The sequence below is a fragment of the Ceratotherium simum genome, chromosome 5 (assembly GCF_057802395.1).
Source record: "Ceratotherium simum simum isolate JZ-2026a chromosome 5, ASM5780239v1, whole genome shotgun sequence".
Classification (NCBI taxonomy): Eukaryota; Metazoa; Chordata; class Mammalia; order Perissodactyla; family Rhinocerotidae; genus Ceratotherium; species Ceratotherium simum.
The window spans coordinates 11,298,553-11,323,080 of NC_141904.1; the positions used below are offsets into that span (position 1 = coordinate 11,298,553).

Consider the following 24,528-nt stretch of genomic DNA (forward strand, 5'->3'; position numbering starts at 1 on the left):
AAAATAAGCATTTTAAGTTGGAGAAAAGTGTAGCCTTTATAAATATAAAGGATGCAGTCAGAAAGTAACACTTTAAGATATGAATAATGTCCACAAAAAGAATAAAGGAAGCTAGAATCTGATCATCTTGGGATGGAGTTTGTGGCTTTACTGTTCAGCTTTATGATATTCAGCCACTGCCACCTCCTTTCCCTTTTCCTGTGCAAGGTCATTCCCAGATCGGTGGGGCCCTTCTTACTCTGAACAGGCGAGACAAACTAAAAAGAAAGAAATGATGTAAAACTGGGTTGTAAGAAAGTAAGCAGGTGGTATTCATCATAGAAAGTAACTGGTAACAAATGCTCAAAACAGAAAATTTAAATTATCCATAATCCTACTATCCAGAAATATCAACTAGTACCCTTCTGTTATCTATACCTTTCTGGTCAACTTTTCAAGTGCACCTGTGCCTTGTATGAGGGGTGGAAAAAGTGGGTATACTATGTTATAATTTTTTTGATTTTTTTGTACTAATACATTGTATGTTTCCATGTTCTGTATCAACATAATATCTAATGGCCACATATTACTACATCATAACTTATTTGGTAAATCCCTTGTTTCAGGGTATTTGCATTGCTTCCAGTTTTGCATCATAAATGATGCTGCCAATGAACATCCTTGTAGATAAATCTCTGTACATATCCGTGCTGATTTCTGTAAGATAAATATCTCAAGGTGGAATTACTTACATTTTTAAGGCTTCTGATCTGTAGCAGGGCAACTTTTATTTTTAAAATGACATAGTGGTTTGGCCATTCGATGTAAAGCGAAAGATGAATACAAACTGTCTTGTATTCCTCTTATATACACCTAATTACATTAGAGAGTTCATACGTATTTCAGAAAATAAATGAAAATAAGTGTTTTATAAGATAATAAGAACTGAAGCTAAGTAGGAAAGTCTTTTTTTATACATTTATATTTATATAGGAGGTTCAACATCATCCCTGAACATTTCTAACTTTTCAGGGAAGCACATTTTTGAAATATATATTAAAATTTTTCACTAAATCATTTAAAAATCATACTAAATTGTATGAAGTGCTCTAAGAGTATTAGCTCATTTGTCATTTGTGATCTGTATACCAACTTGTTTAGGGTTTTTGGTGTTCTTTCAAAATGACAGTTTTCTACCTCTTACAGTTATTCTGGGGCCTGGCTCTAATTAAATCTTTTGGTTTTAAAAATATATACCATTGCCCACTAATTAATTCTGCACTGTTTTAAAAAGAAATTTGAAGAGCTTAAGTCAGTGGAGTAGGAAAAAGGGATAATGGGGGCCGGCCTTGTGGCTTAGCGGTTAAGTGCGCACGCTCTGCTAGTGGCGGCCCGGGTTCGGATCCCGGGCGCGCACCGACGCACCGCTTGTCCAGCCATGCTGAGGCCGCATCCCACATACAGCAACTAGAAGGATGTGCAACTATGACATACAACTATCTACTGGGGCTTTGGGGACAAAAAAGGAAAAAAAACCGAGGAGGATTGGCATGGATGTTAGCTCAGGGCTGATCTTCCTCACAAAAAAAAAAAGGGGGGTAAATGGAATTCATCTTCTTCCCTAGATGCAGTTTCTTGCATCTTAGCATTAAATGTTCACACTGTATTGAATTCTCCCTCTTAGAACATTCTTCTGAATTTAAAACTATTTATAGGCATAATTCTTTTGTGTTGAAAGAGATTTAAAAGTCCTTTTAGGATTTTTAAGCATAATCCTCCACGTCTGCAAAATGCTAATTCTGCCATGGCTGGCTTCGAGTCTCTGTGGTTTTGGTCACCCTGCATATCCTTTCCCATATTCAAAATGGTTTCTATCCTTTGCCTCAAATTTTAAAAATAGTGGTCCAATTTTAGCATTTGCACTCCACAGAAAGGCTGCAAATTAACAGTCCTTGTGTTGACCTGGCATTTGAAATGATAAATATACCTGGGGTTCTATTCTTTGCTCATGCCTATTCAAATTTGCATCATTTGTTAATTAAATAAAATATGTTTATTCTCCCAGAAGCAGGCAAAACTAGCACATAAACTTATTGAAAAAGCAATTTACCCATACAATATTATGTTTCTTATTTTTAAAGCTCTGTTTTTTAATAAATATAAAGAAGCTGAGCTTCAAGTCCTTCGGAGTGAAACAAACAGAAAAATACAGAACAATCTTCAAGATATACTCTTAAAAGAACAAAGCAAGGTGCAGAAGAGTAGTATCGTGGGGAAGGGGAGCTATATCAGTTGTATGTTTATAAAACATTTCCCAAAGAATATGAGGTAACAGTGATTGCCTCTCTGGGGGAAATGGAGGATTGGAGGCAGAGCGGCAAAGGGGCTTACTTTTCATCACATACTTTTTTTTTTTCATTTTTTTAAACTATAAGCTTACCCAAACCAAAAGTAACTGAAAAACAACAGAGGCAATTGTAGTAAAACATTGACAAAAATAAAATCGATACTAGTGGTCTGAAGGTACATATTACTGAATACTGATAGATAATAAGATTAATATTTACAGTACCTATTTATATGTTACAATTTCAAATAAAAGCACCTATATTTCCTTACAAAGAAAAATACTATGATTAAAATAGTAAAATAATTTATAGCTTACCACAAAGGTATGAAGATTTAGCAGCAGAATGGTTAATGGACCCTCTTTTACAAGTACAGACTCACGCATATAGTATTGATATTTTTCCGAGTATTTGCAAAATTATGAAAATGTTAGGATTCTTCAAAAACTAAGTACAGTATACGATGTACCTTAACAGGGACTTTGACCTAGTACAATAAACTTACTGGGAGCAACACATACTGTTGGCTAAGAAAATACAGTTGTTTAATTTGATAGATCAAAGACTGTTCTAGTTATATGATCCCCAAATAAACTACTTACCATGATGTTTTTAAATGAAAAAAATGTTTCTGCTACAAAAATACAGCCCTGACTTTTAAAAAATTTATGGAAGAGAATGTTTATCATCAACAAAAATTTCAAAATAGTATGTAATATTGTAGAAGAAAAGCTCAATGACCCTATAACTAGTGACCTCGTGTTTATTTTCCTTACTAGTCCCACACTCAGATGATTAATGAGCCATGCATAGTCCTAAGTGCCTTGTGTCCATTCTCATTTAATCCTCACCACTCCATGAGGGAGGTCTTGTCCCCATTTTGGCAATTGAGAAAGGGATGCGTCATGAAACCGAGTAACTTACTCAAGGTCTCAAAGTGAATAGCCTAGCCAAGCTGTCGCAGAACCCAACTGTCTCAGGGTTCTGTCTCAGGGCCCTCTAGGCCAGGATGCTCTGCAGTCTCCCAAATACATTCTGATATCAAGACATATAAATATATAAATATGTATTTGTATAAGAATTATACAATAATTTACATAATACATTAAGCATATATTATAAACTTGAGAAATAAGAAACTGCATTTTAAAAGGAATCAGCCTCTGTAACATTCTTTGTAAAGTTTCAGGGAAAAAATTCCAGCTAGATCAACTCATATTTATCACGCACATAACTTGTGAGTCTCAAAACACTCTAGAATACACCACTACTAGAATTCACTTTGCAATTTTAGAAATGAAGAGCACATCACTTAACCAGTACCCAGACACTTGGCATTGAAGCACACATACCTGGATGCCTGAGACAGAGAGGTGCCTGAGACAGCTCAGAAGAACAAAGTTTTCCAAAGTCAGCCCTGAAAGATGCAGCCCAGAGGCAGCCAGGATCACTGACCAGCGACCCACCAATGGGGCAGGTTATGCTGAATTCTGTAGATAGATATAGCTTCCCACGGATTTCGACATGTGCCCTATATTTCTTCAATAATTCCAACATTGCTTTCCTCCTCTGCTTTTTTTTTTTTAGCCTATATCATTTTAAGTGGAACCTTCTTTTACCAGTTAAAGTCTTTTTTTTCCTCTTCTAACCCTCAAGTGTACCCTGACACAACCAAATATATATTTGGAAAGTTAAGGAATATATTCTAAAAATGAAGTTCTCAATTTAGATGAAACTGGATCTGATCTTTTATCCTCCCTCAAATTTCTAACTTCTTTGAGCCTTTAAAAGCTTTACCAAAATTAGTCTAAGCAGCCCTTTATGACTGGCGGGTTCTATAGCCCTCCTCAGAACAAGATTTTGATGCCTTTCTGCCAACCCCAACGCTCCCAACCGGGAGGGACCAGAGCTGTCTTTAGGGACGGCTTTGGCTTCCTGGCTATTCCATTTTCCCTCCTCCCACAGTAGCCCTCGCCTAGGTCACTGTAGACTCTGAGTGGAGGCAGCCACTGACCCACGTTAGGCAGTTCTCCTCCTAGTCTATCCTCCACAATTCCCTTCTTCCCGTACTCTCTCTTCTCTGGGAATAGAAAAAATAATGGCAAATATTTACAGAGGGCTTTCAGTAGGCTGGGATTATGCTAACCTCCTCACACACAGGAGCTCACTAGGTTTTCATCTGTTCTTCTACTGATACAACAAGCATCCTCCCTTGAAATGTAAATTTGAGGCCTACATAGATTAGGTAACCTGCCCAAGGAAGGGAAGCAAAATAAGAGATTCAAAATCAAATCTGTTTCCAGTGCCCAAGCTCTCAAATTTTACACACAGTTCAATTATCATCCCTATTCTCTGACTGCCAGTATCGTAGGAGTTTTAAAGAAAGGATAATGACTACTTCACACTTCAGTATGAATGACTAACAAACCCCTAAAGTGTCAATTATTCCAACCATATTTATATTTTAAGGGCAAATGCCTGTCTTCTTTAGTAGAATAATGGATAAATACATTACTGTTTAATCAACAAAATATTTATACAACAGTAAAATGAACTACATCTATCTGTTTCTCAAAAACACAGTAAACAGAAAAAGCAAACTGCTTAAGGATACACACAGTATACCATTTATTGTAAATTATGAAAACACAAAATACTATATTTGTTTATGTTGCCATACATATGTAGTAAAGCTTAAAAACACATGGAAAAACACAACAAATTCAGAATAGCTGTTGTCTATGGAGAGGGAGGCAGGGGCACAGCTGGGGGCTGGAGCTGGATCTATTACTTTTCTTTAAAGATAGATTTGAAGAATTTATGGCAAAATTTTAACATCTGTTCAATCTGATCAGTAGTACATGGATATCGATTATATTGTTTCTGTACTTTTCAGTATTTTTTGTTTGAAATAATTTATAATATAAAAATTTTTTCATTCTTAAAGAGAAAAAGGATGCTTCTTAATCCAAAGCAATGAACCACTATTAAAAGAAACTCAGATAGTAAAAAGAATAATAAAGATGGTATAAGAATATGTTTTGAACAGGAGAGAATTTCCCAAAGCCCGTCAAGGTTTGCAGAAATGTTTTTAAAGTACCTCAGTCTGGAACAATCAAAATAGTTAATATTATTGTGGCAGAATAATTTATTGAAATATCAAATTGTGTTTATTCTTCATCCCCCCTACCCCGCCAATTAAAGCACTACCTACCCCCTGCCTTGGTGATTCTGGCAGCACAGAAAGCAAAAGCAGCCCGGAATCCGTGGTTCCGTCAGTCTTTGGGTAGAAGCGTAAACCTTTAGGGCTTACTTAGGCTGGGTGTCCCGGGAATGGGGCGGCAGGAGGAGGGTACCTCTGAGAAGCCACTAGATGAGGAAGACAGAGAAAGGGAGAGGTTATCCCGATGGGGAGGGAGGGAGGGACATCTGTGGACGCCAGCAAGGAGAACTGCTGTTGCAGGCGGGACAGAGATGAGGGACAGACAAGGTGCAGCTGAACCTCTGCTGGAGGGATCCAAGGACTGAGCCAACGGTGTTCCCCAGGGAGCCACTGAGGACTGACGACCGAGGAGAGGAGAGCTTCCTCCAAGCCTTTGCTCTGCATCAGACCTCAGGACAGCAGAGGCTGAGGGGCAGATTCCAGGGGCCTAAGAAAGACTGGACAGTATTCAGGCAGGATGAGGCATCTCAGTCCAAATGAAGTTGCTTTAAAGAACATAAAGAAATGTGATATTTCTTTCAGACCTGACTTGTATGAGAAAAGCCTCGATAATGTTTCTCTGGAGAACTGACTAGGATCAGAGGTTCCAGAGCATTCCCACACCTCTGCTGAGCAGCAGCTCTACCGGAGTCCTGTGCCCTCCTCTTCCTCTTCACAAACTATTCTCTTATCTCCCACTACAACTCTCCTCTTTCCCTGTTACTTCTTATTTTCAGCTCTCTAACATAAGTTCAAAGATCACAAGGCCACTGGAATAAATCACCATGTGAAAAAATAAACAGCTAAGAAATATAAATTAATTGAAGTGTTTTCTTTCTAGTTTAAGAAAACCTGGAAGATATTCTCATTTTTCTGTGGTATTTCCAGCAATCTCCTTTTTCAACCACATTTCACAACAGGGAGCTGCATCATTCGTTTTGCAAAAGGCAAACATTCATATTCCCTATCAACCGTTAAATTTTTATAAGATTTTCTTTAGTTAAGTGGAACGTCCACTGACTCTCTAATATAAGTATGAATTAGGATACTTTTGGCTTTGTTATATATTAGTCTCCTATTCTACGCACCAGCCTGGACTGCCCTTTGAACAGGGCAAGCTATTAAATGGATACAATTCAAATTTTTCCTAAGCATCCTTCTGCACTGAAAGAACTGAGCTCAGCTTTTTCATTCACTCTACAAGGGGCAGCTATGCTAGGTAAGCTTTCCTATAAACCTATCTATTTGATTGCCAACAGCCTGGATTTTTCAAACCCAAACTACTTAACAAAGGTAATTGTTATAAAGATTTAACTTGATTCTCAAATAAGCAAAATAACTTCCTAAGTGTCTGCACAATCCTACGTACCATAATTAGGTACAATTATGAAGAGGTAAGCCAGGTATAACACACTTGGGATGAAGTGACACTTGGTTCCAAACTGACTCTTTTGCAACCTCTTAAAGGGAGGTCTGTCCCTTGCCGCCACTCCCTACGTGTCCTTAACTCCTTCCCACCTGTGTGAGACATGATTGCCTCTGTCTTTACCTTGGTTCTTAGGCATTATTCAGTATACATACAGTGATTTATTCTTGATTATGTGTTGCCTTGTAATAGCCACATTTTGCTATTTTATTCTCATTCACCTTCCTAACTTCACTGCTTGCTCTTTGTAGGTAAAAGATACATAGTTTCTTCTTTTTATGTTCCCTTATTGTGTTATGTATGTGGGGAAAGTTTAGTAAAATTCATTAACAGTCATATTTCTCTTCACAGAGCAAGGATAGTACAAGGTGAAAAAAGGACCAAACAAAACAATGGTTTGTGGGAAACGGGCCACCAATAGATGAGGGAAGAGACCAAGAGAAATTTTCCACACCTCAATAACCAGTTCTCTTCATTCACTCACCCACTTACTCATTATTCATTCAACAACAAGTTACTGAGCACCTGTTCACTGTGCTGAGTTTTAGGGGCGAAGGACTAATTTGGGGGCATTCAAATTTTTGAACCCACATGGCTACAAGCTGGTGTTTTTTCTAAATCTTTCAAATAATTTTTGTCAACTTTTTCCTAATCCTTTCACAAAGGAGTAAATAATATGGCCTTAATTCTTCCCTAGATGAATGTGCAAACACCCGATATATAAACAAGGAAATCTGCTGGCAAAGCAGAGAAGCAGAGAGGATGTGCCTTCTCCCCGCTGCCTCACTGCCTGGGCCACCATCATGGTCGGTCATCTCCAGGAGCAGCCCCAGTCCTGGTCATCATATTCCTGTGCATTTGTACACTTGGGAACTGACTTGGGGTTGGCTTTTTGAGCATTCAGGGGCTGCTAGAGTTGCCACCAAGACCCTTCTACGTCCATTTACTTAAAAGCCCCTAGTAAGGGAGTTTAAATTCATTCATCAAGTATTCAACAAATACCTACTATTTGACTGGACTAAGCATGGAGATTTAAAGATGAATAAGAGGGCCGGCCCCGTGGCTTGGTGGTTAAGTGAGCGCGCTCCGCTGCTGGCGACCCGAGTTCGGATCCCGGGCTCCCACCAGCACGCTGCTTCTCCGGCCATGCTGAGGCCGCGTCCCACATACAGCAACTAGAAGGATGTGCAGCTATGACACACAACTATCTACTGGGGCTTTGGGGGAAAAAATAAATAAATAAAATCTTTAAAGATGAATAAGAATTAGTCTCTTCTAGAACTACACTCAATATAATGCTGATCAGGTTCAACTATAAATGCCTGAGAAGTTTAATTAAAACTGATTTTTTTGTAAGTGATAAAGTAATCTTATGATTACTTCTCTTTGACAAACAAATTAGAATCATCCCCTAATTCATTTGCTGTTTAAATCTGGATTTAAAGAAACCTCTTTGTATACTCTGTATCATTCATTGTAGGGGTCATTCAGCATATATCATACACGATTCTGGGTTGGAAGTTTCTGGAGTAATTGTAGCCAAGGCAACTGCAACATATGGGATGGCAATATGAGAAAGAAGGCTCAAGTGTGTGTATGTGTTTGCACATGCATGCACACAAGCACATGCACACATATGCATTTAAGAGAAAATAAGAATAAGAGAAAGAGACAGAGACCAAAGACGTCTGAAGAAAACAGAAGCAGAAGTTCTTGGAAAAGCATTTAGTATGTGAAGGATTCACATTGTGGCAAAACTGTCTCTTCATTAAAGCAAAGTATAAGTCAGAGGAGGGCATGACCCAAACCAGAATACCAATGTAAAAGCATGTGGTGAGTCAACAAGTATTTTGAGTCCAGAAATGGACTCAGACAAAAACAAAAAATTATATAGAAGGACTTGGAAAGAATAACTTTCCCAAGGAAAGACATCATATTGAAATGGAAGCTGCCGGCACAACTCTGACCTTCACTACACTTTGTGTATGGGATTCGGTCACCCAACTACAGAGGTTCAAATGTTATTTGACTTGTGCAACTGAATGAATTGGTGTGAAGAGTTAGAGTTGCTCACTGAATGGTTAAATCAGCATGTAAAAAAAAATGCATTTCTTCTCACAAGGCCCTTACTCCAGAGCTCTCCCCACGATCCCTGACTAACACCAAACAGGTGCCTACTCAGTTTTGAAACCCAAACACTTAACGTTGTTAAGTGCAGAGGTGATGAAGGGATGGCCTAGGCAGAGAGGGACGATGTGTAAAGCTTGCCTCCCACTCTGTGCCCTCAGCTCCACTCAGACAGGGACACTAATGGATCTTCCATGCTTCCAATGGTACCAGCACGTAGGAAAATCTTTGCCCCTTTGTTAGCCAGCCAAGCCTAGCAATTTTTTTAGTTTAGAAATAGGAAATGGCATTAAATATATATATATAAAAGATATAAAGTAGAGTTTACTGATCAAAGCTTAGGTCAAGAGTATCCATAGAAGACTGTGATTGGAACCATCTACAGGTGTGAAAGAAAGGGGAGGACTTAGTGTCTTCCTGAAGCCTCAGGCTCTCTCTAAATTCAACATTAAATGAATATAGCTAACTTGTAAGATGAGGAAATTACAATCTATGAAGCGGAAATCAGCTCTTCTCTGGACCTGCTGACCAATGATGCCCCATGGCCCCAAGCTCAGCAACACTCCCTTTCCACAGCCCATGAGAATTCTTCCTGGTCCCTGAAGTCCTGGATAAGGAAAGAGGTCCTCATATCTGACTCCCCAGCCTTCATGCTTTTCCTGATGTGTCCATGATGTCAGCCGGGGCTCTGAAAGCGGAAGCCACTGCTGGATTCCAAGGGACCGCTGCCAAGACGAATCAGGCCCAAGGTTGCCAAATCTTCTGAGTTTTATAGGGAAGGCAGAAATCCATATTTTTACGTGAAATTTGATTTTTAAATTTGGCAAACAATTTGAATTATCATAAAGCATCATGCATGTCAGACTAGAATTCTGGCCCATTAATTTTGGTTCCTCACCTCCCTAATTCTAAGTTACATCACTTAGCCTCCCAAGGGGCCTTGTGGAAATGTTGTGTGTTTCTCTAGAAGCACTGCCATCAAATCAGCTCATTCTAAGGGCCAGAAGAAAACATTTTGTCTCTTAATGTGTCAAAACCCAACCTCAGTTATGCACCACTCACCACATCCCTGATCTCAACGAGGGACATTCCAACGTCAGCTCCTCTAAGAGAAGAGGGGCCAGCAGGTCAGGAGCCATTAATCACAGAGTCCTACCTCAGGTAACCGGATCTGCCCACCCTCCCAGGCTCTTTTTCTTCTCAGTTATTATTTACATCCCATCTACTCTCTCCTGCCTCACCCCCCTTTAGGACTGCTCTGGCTCTCTGAGAAAATTCAGCACAAAAGTGTTACCCACCTTCCTATCACAGAATGTTACATCCTCATCAACACTTCAAGTGTAATTTCCTCAACGTGTTCTGTCTTCTTCTCCAACATCTATTTCCCCTCTTCTGGTAACAGCACCAATTTTAGTTTTGGAGTTCCACTCGTTCCCTGTAATCCATCCACGCCATTTGAGTGAAGCTCCAGGTCCAAAACAATCAGCACATCACATTCTCTGGCCTCAGTGATTCAGTTTAGGGATAGGTATATAACCCAATTGGAGCCAACAAGACATAAGAAGGCTTTTGTGGAACTGTCTGTAATGAGAGTCTCACACACGCCCCGGGCCAGTATTCATGAGGAAATAGAAGCCAGAGCAGCTGCAGCCATCTTGCCCCCAGAAGGAGAGGACGTGGGGCTGAGAATGAAACCAAAACCAACAGGGCAGAAAGCAGAGCCAACGGGAGAAGAGAAAACACGACCTGGCAGGGTTGAGTCCTGAATTCCACTGCGCTAAAGCTTTTATACTTTTTTAGTTACTTGAAACAATACTTTTAAAACACCAGTTAAACTGGGTTTCTATTGCTTGCAACAAAGAGTCCAAACTAATATACAAAGAGCAATAACAGACATAATTTATAAAAAGAAAATGGAAGGTGGGTCAATTCCTCAAAGCATAGGGAGTACTTGGACATCCTGATTTGGGAAAGAAAATTAACCATAATCATATTATCTGAATAAGCTTACATCTAGATAAGAAGCATTATTTTTGTCATAACTTGTATTTTACCACCACCACAGCTAATCCTAGAAATTCAGAGCATCAGTGAACTACAGGTCAGTCAGTTTATGGGCCCTCCCATGGCAATCAGCAATGCTGGAGATCATGTTCACAGCCTAAAGGCCTCCGGGCCTATGGCTTCTTTGTACCTTTTTTCCCTTCCCTTTATCCAGAAAGATTCTTCCTATTTCTCTCTTAATTCATCTCTAGCTAAAGATGACAAACAGAGTAGTAATACATTATGAGAAATGGCAGGTCTTCTTTTTTTGAGGCAGGGCAGGGCAATCTAGCTGCAATAATAAACATTCAAAGTCAACAAATCATTAAAATCAGGAAATTACTAATACACTGTAGGTAGAGAGAAAAAAAAAAGTAATGTATCCAATCCCTGACAGTAAAAAACTCTACATCTAAGACATTTGCAGGTTCATATAAGAGCCCACCAAAAACAGGCACCCCCAAGCATCAAGTCCCTGTAAGTTACTTCAACTTCCAAAGGGGTACCTGGACCTCACTAGGACCCATTCTATAATTTGCTGTGTGGCACAGTAACGTGCTTCCACAGAACAAAGTGAACAAGAAAGATGCGTGGCAGACAGGAATTCAGGAATGAATGAGGCTGAAAAAATAAACCTCTCCATCTATTCTTTTTTTTTTTTTTTTTTTAATTTTTTGTTTATTGTAGTAACATTGGTTTATAACACTGTATAAATTTCAGGTGTACATCATTATACTTCTATTTCTGCATCCATCCATTCTTATAATAGCGTTTTCATACATGGTCAGACACCTAATGTAGTTATGGCTTCTCAAAGAAATTGGCCTGAAATAAACTTTAAGTAGGAACATTAGAAATGACAGGTTTCTTTATCAAATCTATTTGCTGCTTTTATTGTTGTTTTGGACTTTCAGTTCACAGTAATTTCATCAGATGTCATCATACTGCTGTTCAAAATTACACAAGCTCCCAATTATTCTCTATTTTTAAATTCTAGAGGAGGAAAATATTCCAGAAGCTGATGTCTCACACAACTAAATTTTCTCTTGTCTTTTTTTCTTCCTTTAAACTATATTGCAAACAATTTCCTTCATCAGATTACGGACTCAATAATTTTAGCTAAACCTATGCCTCTAGACTCTAATCGTTCCCTATAACAATTCATGTTTCCCCCTATAACCTGAGAAAGGCCTTCTCTTTCTCCTGAGGCCTCTTCCTGATTGTCCCATAACTTTCCTTCATGTCATTTCCCGTCCCTAGAAACTCTCTTCTCTCACCTCCAAATCTTCACCTGCCCTCAAGGCACAGCTCAAATTCCATCATGACTTTCTTCATTGCTCTCATTTCATTTCAGCACATTTATTGAGAACATCTAAGGTGCTAGGTGTTGTACCAAGTGTTGGAGGCAATCAAATGGTGACTAACACATGACCTTGGCTCTGAAAGAATTTACAATCTAAACCACAGATGACAGAGATGGCAAACACACACACCTCCCGCACCCACTGAGACGTCACTCAGCAATCGCAGCTCTTTCCCACTGAGTGATGAGTGGCCTCCGGACCCCTTCTCAACATGGCCCCACACACAGCCCCTACTGGAGGGTCAGCTCTCAAAATGAACTAGAATGCCACCTCCAGAAGAACCACAATACAAGCTAGAATGAAATAAGTAGGAAAGGAAGTATCTTCAGACTGGAAGATTCAAGGAAGACTTTACAGAGAAGGTACCATTTGAGCTGGACCTTGAAAAATGAACAGGCAGAGAGAAAAACATGCAAATCCCAGCTAAGGGAGAAAATTCTCAGTGGTCTCCCTACAGAGCACTCAGTCTAACAAAACAGGGTTCCTAACTAAGTATCTGCATTGTATTACAGCATCTTTTATTACCTTGTAATTTTTAATTATAGAAGAAATGTAAGATATACCACTCCCTCGAGAAACTTAAAAATTTCAAGGTGATAAGATGATACAATACAATATAAACAGTTAAAAACTCCACTTTTAATCTCTTAGTGACAATGATGGTGAGTGATCCTATTCAAAAGGTGTCACTCATTTGAAAGCCTTTAATTTTTCTGTTAGTCCGTTTGCCTATTGGTAATTTTAATCTCTAACATATGGAAAACAACCCTGCCATCTCCAAAGACAGCTGCATGATACACCTTGTATTTGGAGCAGGCCAGTGCTGGCCAGCCCAAAGACTCTTCCTTTTTCTGTTCAAATAGGGCAACAATTCACTTCTTATGCACTTCAGAAGACAAGTGATATTCTCACTCCAAGCCATACTTTCTAAGGAAAAATTTTCTATAACTGTCAAGACTCTTGGCTTCATCTGTGTCCCCTTATCTACTGACAATGGAAACATTTAACCTACCTACTTGGTATTTGTGCCAGTTAACATATTTTGATTGTAAGCAACAAAAACTGACTCTGGCAAAATTTGCCAAAAAAGGAATGCATTGGAAGGGCACTGGGGGTTGGCTCAAAGAATCTAGGGAGGGCTAAACAAGCAGACTCTGGAAGGCCAGGTGCCAGGCAGCTCTAAGGAGCTCCACAGGGGAAACTATGATGTGCCACTTTAGAGTGCTGTCTCCAGATACCTGAACCACCACCACCTGTGGATGACAGCCTAATGCCCAGGATGTTAGCAGAGCTCAGGCCACATGCCCATCCCTGTGGTCAGGGGACAGCAGGAAGATAAAACCTAAGGCTGTAGAGAATCTCTTTGTCCTAGGTTCATTTGCCTTCTGCACAGTCTCTATGTTTACATGAAACAAAGACAAAGGTTTAAATCTGATTCCCAAGCAAATACAATCATGGCAGCCTAATAGTCTTCTCCTGACCTGAATTCATCTCACCCAATCAAAAACACTGAAGGTCTTATAAACAAACATAAAATCTCCCCCAAACTCTCCTGCCAAAAAACACAAAACATAGTACCACAATGGCAGTCCAAACAAGGCAAGGGAGATTTCCCTACCCCTTTAACAATAATAAACATTCATGGGTGCTCACCATAGGCCAAGCACTGTTCTAAGTGGTACGTATATTATCTCACTTAATCCTCACAGCAACTCTATGAGGTTGGTAATACTACAATTCTCATTTTACAGGTAAAAAAATTGAGGCCAAAACTTCACAACAAATCAGAACTGGGTTCCAAGCCTAGGGAGTTTGCCAAGTCCTGACCCTTAATTATATACTGCCCTCACAGTGGTGGTCTCCATACATCCACTTCCATCCCTGTATCTCAAGTTACACACCTGGCGACCATTTCCTGTTAGAAGCTCCCTGAGAACCTGACTTTCCAGTACAGAATGGTTAGGATGAAGTGTGGACACAGTATGATCTGTCTTAATAGAAACTCAGGGAATGGATGGAAGGATTTAAATGTGCTTTGTGGGAATGATATGAATTATTTTACATCACTTTTTTTTGCCTCTGGAAAAGTACCTTGTTCCTATTTTCTATGTATTATTTAGTCACAGGAAATTATACCTTAGGGAGATAATTGCCCAGATTGTAACTGCCTATAATGTCAAGTATCTCATTCAGAATGAATGCCTCAATACCAACACCAAAGAGCTGTCAGAGGACAGGAAACTGTGAGTCACTTCCAAGTGCTCTGGAATAACCCGGGCATTACCTCCCAGTTTATAACCCCCTTTCCCCCGTTTCCAGCCAAGAATTTCTACGTAAATGATTCACAGCAATGCAGACATTCTGGTCCAACTTGTGTCCAAGCGAGCAGAGGAGTCCTAGCCAGGGTGCTTCCATGTCAGGGTTTGAACTTTAACCTCCAAAACACACACTGGTTTAAACTTGTTTTTCACCTTTTATGTAGATAAATTAAAACAGTGTTTTCAGGGCCTGGCCCGGTGGCGTAGCGGTTAAGTTCGTGCATTCTGTTTTGGCGGCCTGGGGTTCGCCAGTTTGGATCCCGGGTGCGGATCTACTCACTGCTCATCAAGCCATGCTGAGGCGGCGTTTCACATAGAAGAACTAGAAGGACCTACAACCAGGATATACAACTATGTACTGGGGCTTATGGGGAGAAAAAAGAAAAAGAGGAAGATTGGCAACAGATGTTAGCTCAGGGCCAATCTTCCTCAAAAAAGAGGACCATTGGCTCTTCCCTCTTAAAAAAACAAAAAACAGTGTTTTCAGGAGTTGAAACTCTGAGGTACTTTATTTTACAACCTACAGAATCCAACACTGACCCTCTTAAATAACTGGCAAAGGAAGGAATTACCATATACGTGTGTGTTTTTTCAATGATCATAGAAATCTTTCCTAAAATCCTAAGTTTCTATAAATTTTGGATAAAAATCATTAGTATCAAAAAATATTTTTAAACAATTGCAAAGAATGCCCTACAACAAAGAATTAACAACTATCAAACTATTGCCATAGTTTTCTTAAAGAGTACAACTAGTTAACAAAACTATATAGTTTCATCATTCTTCCAACCGTCTGCATACTATCTCTGAAGGATTCTACCAGCCAAACACAACAGGCTAGAGTGTTTTCCTACTCACAAGAGATGGATGCCCTCTTAGTGCAACTCAATATGTGCCCAAAAACTATGAGTATCTGTACCTTTTGCTACTGGAGAATAAAAGGAAGCAGTACACATTACCAGCTTTGGAAATTTTCTCTCTCCAGAATCTTGGGATCAATAATCAAAAATCAATAACAGCACTTTATGTTTATCAAGGATTTTATACTTTCCAAGGCAGGTCCACATCCATTACCTCATTACTAGACACAGGGATCCCAATAAAGAAATTAAGACACAATGAAATTTAATGATTTATAACATTTATAAAAACCAGTCCACACTTCTCACTCCACAGATGAGAGAACTGGCATCTAGACTGAGGGGTAAAATGATGTGCTCAGAGTTCCAGAACACATCTTTGACAATGCTAGGTAAGAGTATTTACATCAAAAGAGAACTCAAAGCAAAAACCACTACAGAAAAATATAGTCAAAATTAAGACACACAGGCATTGATGCTTATATGCCACAGTTTGTAGAGCTTTAGAAATAAAAGAAGAAATTAACAAGAGTACAACTACTGTAGGAGATGTTAACTAGTGACAGTTTAATTAGTCAAAAGCAAATAAGGAGATAGAAAATTTGAATAACACAATTAATGCTGTAAAGGTATAAAATTTCTACAACGCTCAGATTATATTCCTTATTTTCCTGAATTAAATCAAAGTAAGTTCAATATGATCACTTGAGAAGACCAACACTAGTTGTTATATAGATCCCGTTCCACTCTCTGAGCTATACCAGGACCCTAGACTTTATATGAGAACAGGAACAATGGGAAAGACCCCTTTTGTCAGCAGTGAGCAAGAGAGATGCTTCCCCTTGCTGGCCCATGTCATCCATTCAAAAGCACTAGCATCCACGCCCCCCAATGACAAGCCTGGAAACAGTGACTTTTCCTCCCAAGGGCAGTCCCAGTCATCTGGAACATTTCCCATGTATGCAGTCTCCCGAGCTGTAAGCCTCAAAGTTATCTTCACTCCATTACCCTCTCCCCACCAAAACCCATAACTCACCACCAAATCCTACCTCTGAATTCTGGAATGCCCCCCTCCTCTCTATCTTTACTTGGCACTGTCTTAGTCCAGCACTCTGGACTGCCATCCTCTCTGGGCTTCAGCCTGCCATCCTCTAAGACCTTTCTTTCCTCAACCCCCATGCCAATCACTTTTCTTTTTTTTTTTTTTTAAAGATTTTATTTATTTATTTTTTTCCCCTTAAAGCCCCAGTAGATAGTTGTATGTCATAGCTGCACATCCTTCTAGTTGCTGTAGGTGGGACGTGGCCTCAGCACGGCCGGAGAAGCAGTGCGTGGGTGCGCGCCCGGGATCCGAACCCGGGCCACCAGCAGCGGAGCACGCGCACTTAACCGCTAAGCCACGGGGCCGGCCCCCAATCACTTTTCTTACACTGAGCAATTCAGCTCTTTCTTCAGCTTCTACAATTTGTACCCTTTCACCCATCACCCCATCACCAAACACAACTTCCACCTACAGATCCAACTTCCTTAGAAGACAGTAGGAGAATAGCAAATCACAAAAGAGGACAACTTAGTAGAGACACAAGCTCCATATGACTGTTTAAGAAAATTTTCTAAACTAAAAAATCACTGACCTACTCAAAATATTTCTTTCATCAGCCATTAAACCAGATGGAAATTAAAATAATAATGAAATACCATTGTTTTGCCCAGAAAATTAGCAACCATAGTTTTAAGAGAGTAAGAATCAGTTGGCGTAATGGTTCCAGGAAACATACAGATCCACTTTATGCAGTACAAACTGACAGATCTCACTGGTGAGGTGTAAACTGAAACATTTTCTGTAGGACAATTTAGCGACAGAATCAAAAGTCTCAAATGTGTTGATGAAAAGAACTCCACTTGTAGGAATTATTCTACAGAAACAATCTGAAACGAGCAGAAAGATACTGGTATAAATATGTTCATTTCCTCATTACTCACAATAATGGAAAAACTAAAACATCCTAAATTTCTAAAAATAGAGGACTTTAATAAAATATGGTATACTCTTATAAAAGGAATGTCAGGCAGTCATTAAAAATCATGTCTCAAAGAATAGGAGAAAAAATTCACAATATATTATCAGGTTAAAAAAAGAGATTATCTATATGTGTAATATATTTCCAACTTTGTTTAAAGCATATATCTATGCACAGAAAAAAGAGTGGATCGTCAAGATGATAGAGGTGATAAGGTAAGTTCCTCCTCCTGCTTCAAACACATAGAAGTGTTGGATAAAAGATAAATCTTTACATTTTTTCAACAGGTATCTGAGCCCTAAGCAAGCAAAAGAAATCTTCTGGTACCAGAAATGAGGTGGGAAATCAGGCAAGGGCAGTCCCACAGTCCCATCTCAAGAGACAGGAGTTGAAACCTCAGGCCTTGAACACAGCAGAAACCTGGAAGTAGAACATAAAGCTGGAAAGCAGGAAGGGGCAAGCCTCTCGGTAAAGAGGGATGCTCACCATCTACTATGGTGAGTAAAAAGGCATCCATGAGAAATCAGAACCCCAAATCTAACCTGGGTGTGAGTGTGGGGCCTGAATTCACCTCACCCCACTGCAGGAACCCAAGAAACCAATGAAACCATGCGGGATCTGGCAGAGGCAGAAGCAACGCTGCCCCATAGGAAGACTTCCACCATCTAGGGTATACACTGAACTCCAGCTGAAGAAAATGCTCTGAAGATGATCTCCCAGACAAAACTTACAAATCTATAAGAACCCATCACCACAGAAGTCAGTACGAGAGTTTCAAACTGGGAATCATCAAAGAGACTTTGAAATAAATATATCTGAAATGTTCAGAGATAAAAAAAAAAATTCATTCATGAGCAAAAAACAGGACATAATTTTAAAAAACGTATATTTTAAAAAATGAATAAGAGATATTATATATAAAAATGATAAGCTATTTTGGAGGTGAGGGGGGTGAGATTATAGATGATTTAATTTTTTCTATATAGTTGTATATTTTCCACAATGACCATATATTACTTTTATAACAGACAAGAGATGAAGAAAAGGAAGAAAAAAAGTGAAGATTCTCATTTAGCCATTCCTACATGACAGTTAAAAATGATTTTGAAAAGCGGAGGGGATAAACCTTGATGTATTAGAATAAATCCAAACTAGTATCTAATGGAATGCCTCTACAATCTAGCCAAACCCACATCATCAGACACACCCCTGCCCGCACCACATGTTCCAGCCATACTGAGCAATCAGCAGATCGTGTGCATGTTAGCTCTTCCTTAATACCAACCCTCCAGACACGCCCTTTTCCTAGAATCCCCTTCATCCTTTCCTTACCACGCAAATGCCTGGTAATCATTCCAGACCCAGGTCAAATACCATTCTCCCGTGGTGTCTTTCGCAACTCCCTCAGGCTAAGCAGCTGTGTCCCTCAGTAATAATGCCAAAGAAAGTCATTCAACACTCTGGTTAATTTTGCATACTGTATTTTCTGTCCATCCCCCCCTCCATCAAGGACTACACATTTTGGGATATAAGAAACACCTTTTCTCAGATCATCTCTGAATACTGAGTGTACAACACACTGCCTACCCATAGTTGATGTTTGATAAAAACTTGTATGGATGCAAGTGTAGAAAATCATTAAAACCCTACCAAGTATAAGCTCAGGGGAATCATCTGCTCAGTGTAGTTTTTCTCCCTCAGTCTCAGAGAAGTGAATTCAATTCATCTACTCACTGTTTGCTTACATTCTCTTGAACAACTGGAATCAAAAATATTTTTGGCCGGGTCTTTTATTTTTCTGGCTTTGTATTGTTTCCTATCTCTGACACACCATGTATGTAATACACTCATTTTATCTTCCCTATGCTATACAATTCTCCCAGCTGATTTTAATCAATACCTTACAGCATTTTCAATGAGCAGTCTGTAGCAGACATGGTTTTTCTAGGCTTCCTTGGGCACTGGAAATACATGTTGAAAAAGTAACATAAAATGACTCAATTCAATTAAATTAAGTAAATAGTTTATGACTGCTCAGTGTTCAACACTATGGTAAGGAGATATAAAAGAAACATTAGATTTATTCTCTGTTCTCAGAAAGTTTAAATTCATTCATTTACTCATTCAGCCAATATTTACTGAGGACCAACTGGCATTCAGCCCAAGGCTACGCACTGTGAAGGGCATCAAGATGTTTAATATCTGGTCTAGGTGTTCCAGGAGCTCACAAACTAGTTGGGTGGGATGTAAGAAACACAAATAGAAAGTTACATAGCAATGTTAATGTCACGCATGTAATCAATAACATTAGCAGAAAAAATGTTAAAAGATATTAAGATCATCTTTAAGATGTTACAAAAGGCGTCACAGGGTAGATGGTTGGTCTGGACACAGAATTAAGAGAAGAGGGAGAAGCCTCTGAATACCCTAATGATCCAAAAAGCGTTCCGGGGAGAAGTGGGAACTGGGGAGAGACAACATATCTCAAGTACAATGGGTGAAATTGCTAAATAGTAACTTACTGTTTTACAACCCCCCTACCCCATACCCTCCACCATTCAACTACGAAACAAGGTAGATTTGAAGGGGTTTCAGAGTCTGAATGAATGGGTACCACATGGACCACAGACCAAGTGGGAATTCAGATAGCTCAGCAGACATCAGCAGGGAGAGACATCCACACCCAGGGACTACACAGGAACCTTAGTCTCAGCAGAAGCCAGTGTCAGGGAAACAACACCCCTGAACTAAACTCCTTACTCTCATACCCATGCCACGACACGATGAAATTCCTGAGAACCTAAATACTACCCAGGGAAGACAACTGAGTTCAGCCTTAAATACTGAGTTCCACCCTGTATGACTAGAAAAGTCTTCCACTATATGGGTACTGATGATAGAAACTATGTTGTCATAGAAAAATAAAGATGTTTCCTACACACCTATATTTTGAGGCCTGAGAATTCATCCTTGCTACAGAGTGTTAAAAAACCAAATATAGGGGCCAGCTCCGGTGGCCTGGTGGTTAAGTTCGGTGCTCTCTGCTTTGGTGGCCTGGGTTCAGTTCCTGGGCACGGAACTATACCACTCATCTGTCGGCGGCCATGCTGTGGTGGCGACCCCCATACGAAATAGAGGAAGACTGGCAAGAGATGTTAACTCAGGGCAAATCTTCCTCAGCAAAAAAAAAAAAAATCAAATATAATACAAGGTAGTATATCATTACATTCCAAAATGAGCTTCAAAGACACAGATGGTATGGCTAGAGTTGAACACATACTCAACACCAAACCCAGGCAGTCTTTTTAAAGCAGGCATATTTCTGTCAGCCCTAAAATATCACTGTGTCCCTGTGTTCCAAAGACAGTGCTTACAGACCAGTTAAGTGGGCCATGGGTTGTGGTCGATGTCAACCCTTCGAGCAAGCATTTCTGCCCTAAAATATCACTGTGTCCCTGTGTTCCAAAGACAGTGCTTACAGACCAGTTAAGTGGGCCATGGGTTGTGGTCGATGCCAACCCTTCGAGCAAGCATTTCTGCCCTAACTCAGGGCAGTAGCCCCAGCCTTTCTTCTCAGCACCCTGTGCCTCTTGCCTTCCACTGAGCTTTGAAACCTGACAAATCCAGGACGCAATACTGGCTTTATATCTTACCAGCTGTATGATCTTGGGTATCTGACCTCTCTGGACTTCACTTGTAATACTGGAAGTAATAATACCTACCTCACAGGGTTGTCAAGATCAGAAGGGAGAGCATATGTGAAACGCCAGGCATTCATTTATTGCCTCTTCCAGGGGATTATAAGCTTAAAACTATTTTCTTAATTGTAGAATAAAAAGCTTTATTCTCTTTAAAGGAATTTCAGAATCTCAGGTGAAGTGGGCAGACAGGGAGGAAGGCTGAGGGAGAGAGGTGTCCTGGCCTCCTATATTCACACTTGATATGCTAATTGCATCTGATTAGATATTCTGATAAGGCTGGACAGCCTCTTGGGGAGTGGAGACAGCAGGAGGGTGAGGAGAGGGAAAAAGAATGGAGAAAGATGGAGTTTGGCCATTTAAAGCAGCTCCATATTTTATAATATGCAGAGATATCTGGGATGATGTTTACCTACGGATAAAAAGTAATAGCACAGCGATGGGATTTTGGATAATCTTTAACTTTCACCTTTGTTCTTTTTCTGTATTTAATTCTATATACTGAACACACACATTTGAAAACTACAGTTAATTTTTTGGACTACACTTACATAGGCTTTTCAAATGTTTTTTAAATATAATCTATACATAAAACTATTTCCTTTTAAATATTGCTTTGTAAGTCTTCCCCCATATTCAACTTTTCATGAACATCTTTTGTAAACTATACATTTATTTTTAACAGCTTTAAGGCATAATTTAAATACACTAAACTGCACATATTGAAAATACAAAATTTGAAAAGTTTTGACACACTATACACACCTGAAACCATCACTATAATAAAGATAGTGAACATAACACCCCCATAAGTTTCCTCATGCTCCTTTGTAATGCCTGCCTTCCATCTCTCCCTTCTCCATTAAACCACTGATGGGTTTAATGTCACTATTGATTAGTTTGCATTTTCTAGAGTTTTACATAAACAGAATCATGAATACAGACTCTTTTCTTCTGGCTTCTTTTACTCGGCATAAATATTTTTAGATTTATCTATGTTGCTGTGTGTTTTAATAGTTCATTCCTTTATATTCCTGAGTAGCAGTCCTTTGTATGGACAAATCACAAAGACAAAGACATTTAGGTTGTCTACAGATTTTGGCTACTAGAAAAGAGCTGCTATGAACATATGTATAAAAGTCTGTGTATGGGGGCCAGCCCGGCAGCATAGTGGTTAAGTTTGTGTGCTCTCAGGTTCAAATCCCAGGCGCTCATCAAGCCATGCTGTGGCAGCATCCCATATACAAAATAGAAGACGGGCACAAATGTTAGCTCAGGGCTAATCTTCCTCACCAAAAAAAGAGTCTGTGTATGGACATATGCTTTCATTTTTCTTTAGTAAATGCTTATTCTGTAGTTCTCTTGTAATTTCTTTGTCTGGTTTTGGCATCAGAATAGTTTTGGCCTCATTAATGAGTTGGGAAGTATTCTTTCCTATTTGCCTGGGGGAGTTTGTATAGAATTGGTATTATTTGTTCCTTAAATGTTCATTAGAAGCCATCTAGGCTTGGAGTTTTCTTTGTGGGGTTTTTAACTACAAATTCAATTTCATTAATAGATATAGGACTATTCACGTTATCTATTTCTTCTTGAGTAAGCTTTGAGGAATTTGTCCATTTCATCTAAGTCATCAAATGTATTGGCATGAAGTTGTTCGATATATTTCCTTATTTTCCTTTTAACATCTGTAGAGTCTGTAGTGGTGTCACCTCTCTCATTCTATACATTGATATTTGTCATCTTTCTTTTTTTTCTAATCAGTCTGGCTAGATGTTTATCAATTTTACTGATCATCTCAAAAACTAGCTTTTGGTTTCATTAATTTTTCTCTACTGTTTTTGTCTCATTGATTTCTGCTCTGATCATTATTATTTTCTTTATTCTGCTTTTGGGTTTACTTTGCTCTTATTTTCCTAGCTTCTTAAGGAGGAAAGTGAAGTCACTGATTTGAGACCTTTCTTCTTTTCCAATATGGCCGTTTAGTGCATTAAGTTCCCCTAAGCATTGCTTTAGTGGCATCCCACACATTTTGATATGCTGTGTTTTCATTTTCATTCTGTTCAAAATAATTCTCCTTTTAACTTCTTTCATCCCTGGGTTATTAAGAAGTATGTTACTTAGTTTCCAAATATTTATGGATTTCTCTAATTTGATTTCTAATTTAATTCCATTGTGATGAGAGAACACACTTTATTTGACTTGAATCCTTTTAAATTTATTGAGATTTGCCTTATGGCCCAGCATATGATCTAATTTGGTAAACATTCTGTGTGTACTTTAAAAGAAAGTGTATTCTGCTGCTGTTGGGTGGAGTGTTCCACAAATATCAATAAGGTCAAGTTGGATGACAGTGTTGTTTAAGTCTTCTATATCCTTACTGAATTTCTGTCTACTGCTTCTATTTAACTGAAATCTTCAACTATAATTGTGGAACTATTTCTCACTGCAGTTCTATCAAATTTTGATTCATTTATTTTGAAGATCTGGCTATCAGGTACGTAAATAGGAAGTGACCTCTTTATCATTATGAATCATCATTATGACCTTCTTTATTCCTAGAAGTAGTCTTTGCTCTGAAATCTACTTTGCCTGATGTCAAGATAGCCAGAGTTCAGCTTTCTTTTGATTAGCATTACCATGGTATACCTTTTTCAAACCCATTATTTTAACCTATGTCTTTATATTTAAAACGTGTTTCTTCAAGGCAACATATAACTGGGTCTTGTATTTTTACCCAATCTGACTATCCCTGCTTTTTAATTGGGGTGTTTAGGCCATTAACCTTTAATGTGATTATTGATATGGATAAGTTTTAAGTCTCTCGGGCCGGCCCCGTGGCTTAGCGGTTAAGTGCTCGCGCTCCGCTACTGGCGGCCCGGGTTCGGATCCCTGGTGCGCACCGACGCACCGCTTCCCCGGCCATGCTGAGGCCGCGTCCCACATACAGCAACTAGAAGGATGTGCAGCTATGACATACAACTATCTACTGGGGCTTTGGGGGGGCGGGGATAAATAAATAAAATCTTTAAAAAAAAAAAAAAAGTTTTAAGTCTCTCATCTTGCTATTGTCCCATCTGTTCTTTGTTTCCTTTCTCTTTTTCTATCTTCTTTTGGATTACTCACATATTATTTATAATTCCAT

General features: G+C 39.2%; 1 protein-coding gene across 2 annotated transcripts in view; it reads right to left on the minus strand.

The window, feature by feature from the left end:
• Positions 1-24,528, minus strand: part of PLS1 (plastin 1) — a 113,146-nt gene that overhangs the window by 50,736 nt on the left and 37,882 nt on the right. Inside the window, exon 2 of one of the 2 annotated variants that reach the window (XM_087430437.1) lies at positions 5,542-5,696. The exons of the other annotated variant lie outside the window; for it this stretch is intronic. The gene's annotated coding sequence lies outside the window, so the exon portion shown is untranslated. The remainder of the gene's footprint in view (positions 1-5,541; positions 5,697-24,528) is intronic. 2 annotated transcript variants of the gene reach the window in all.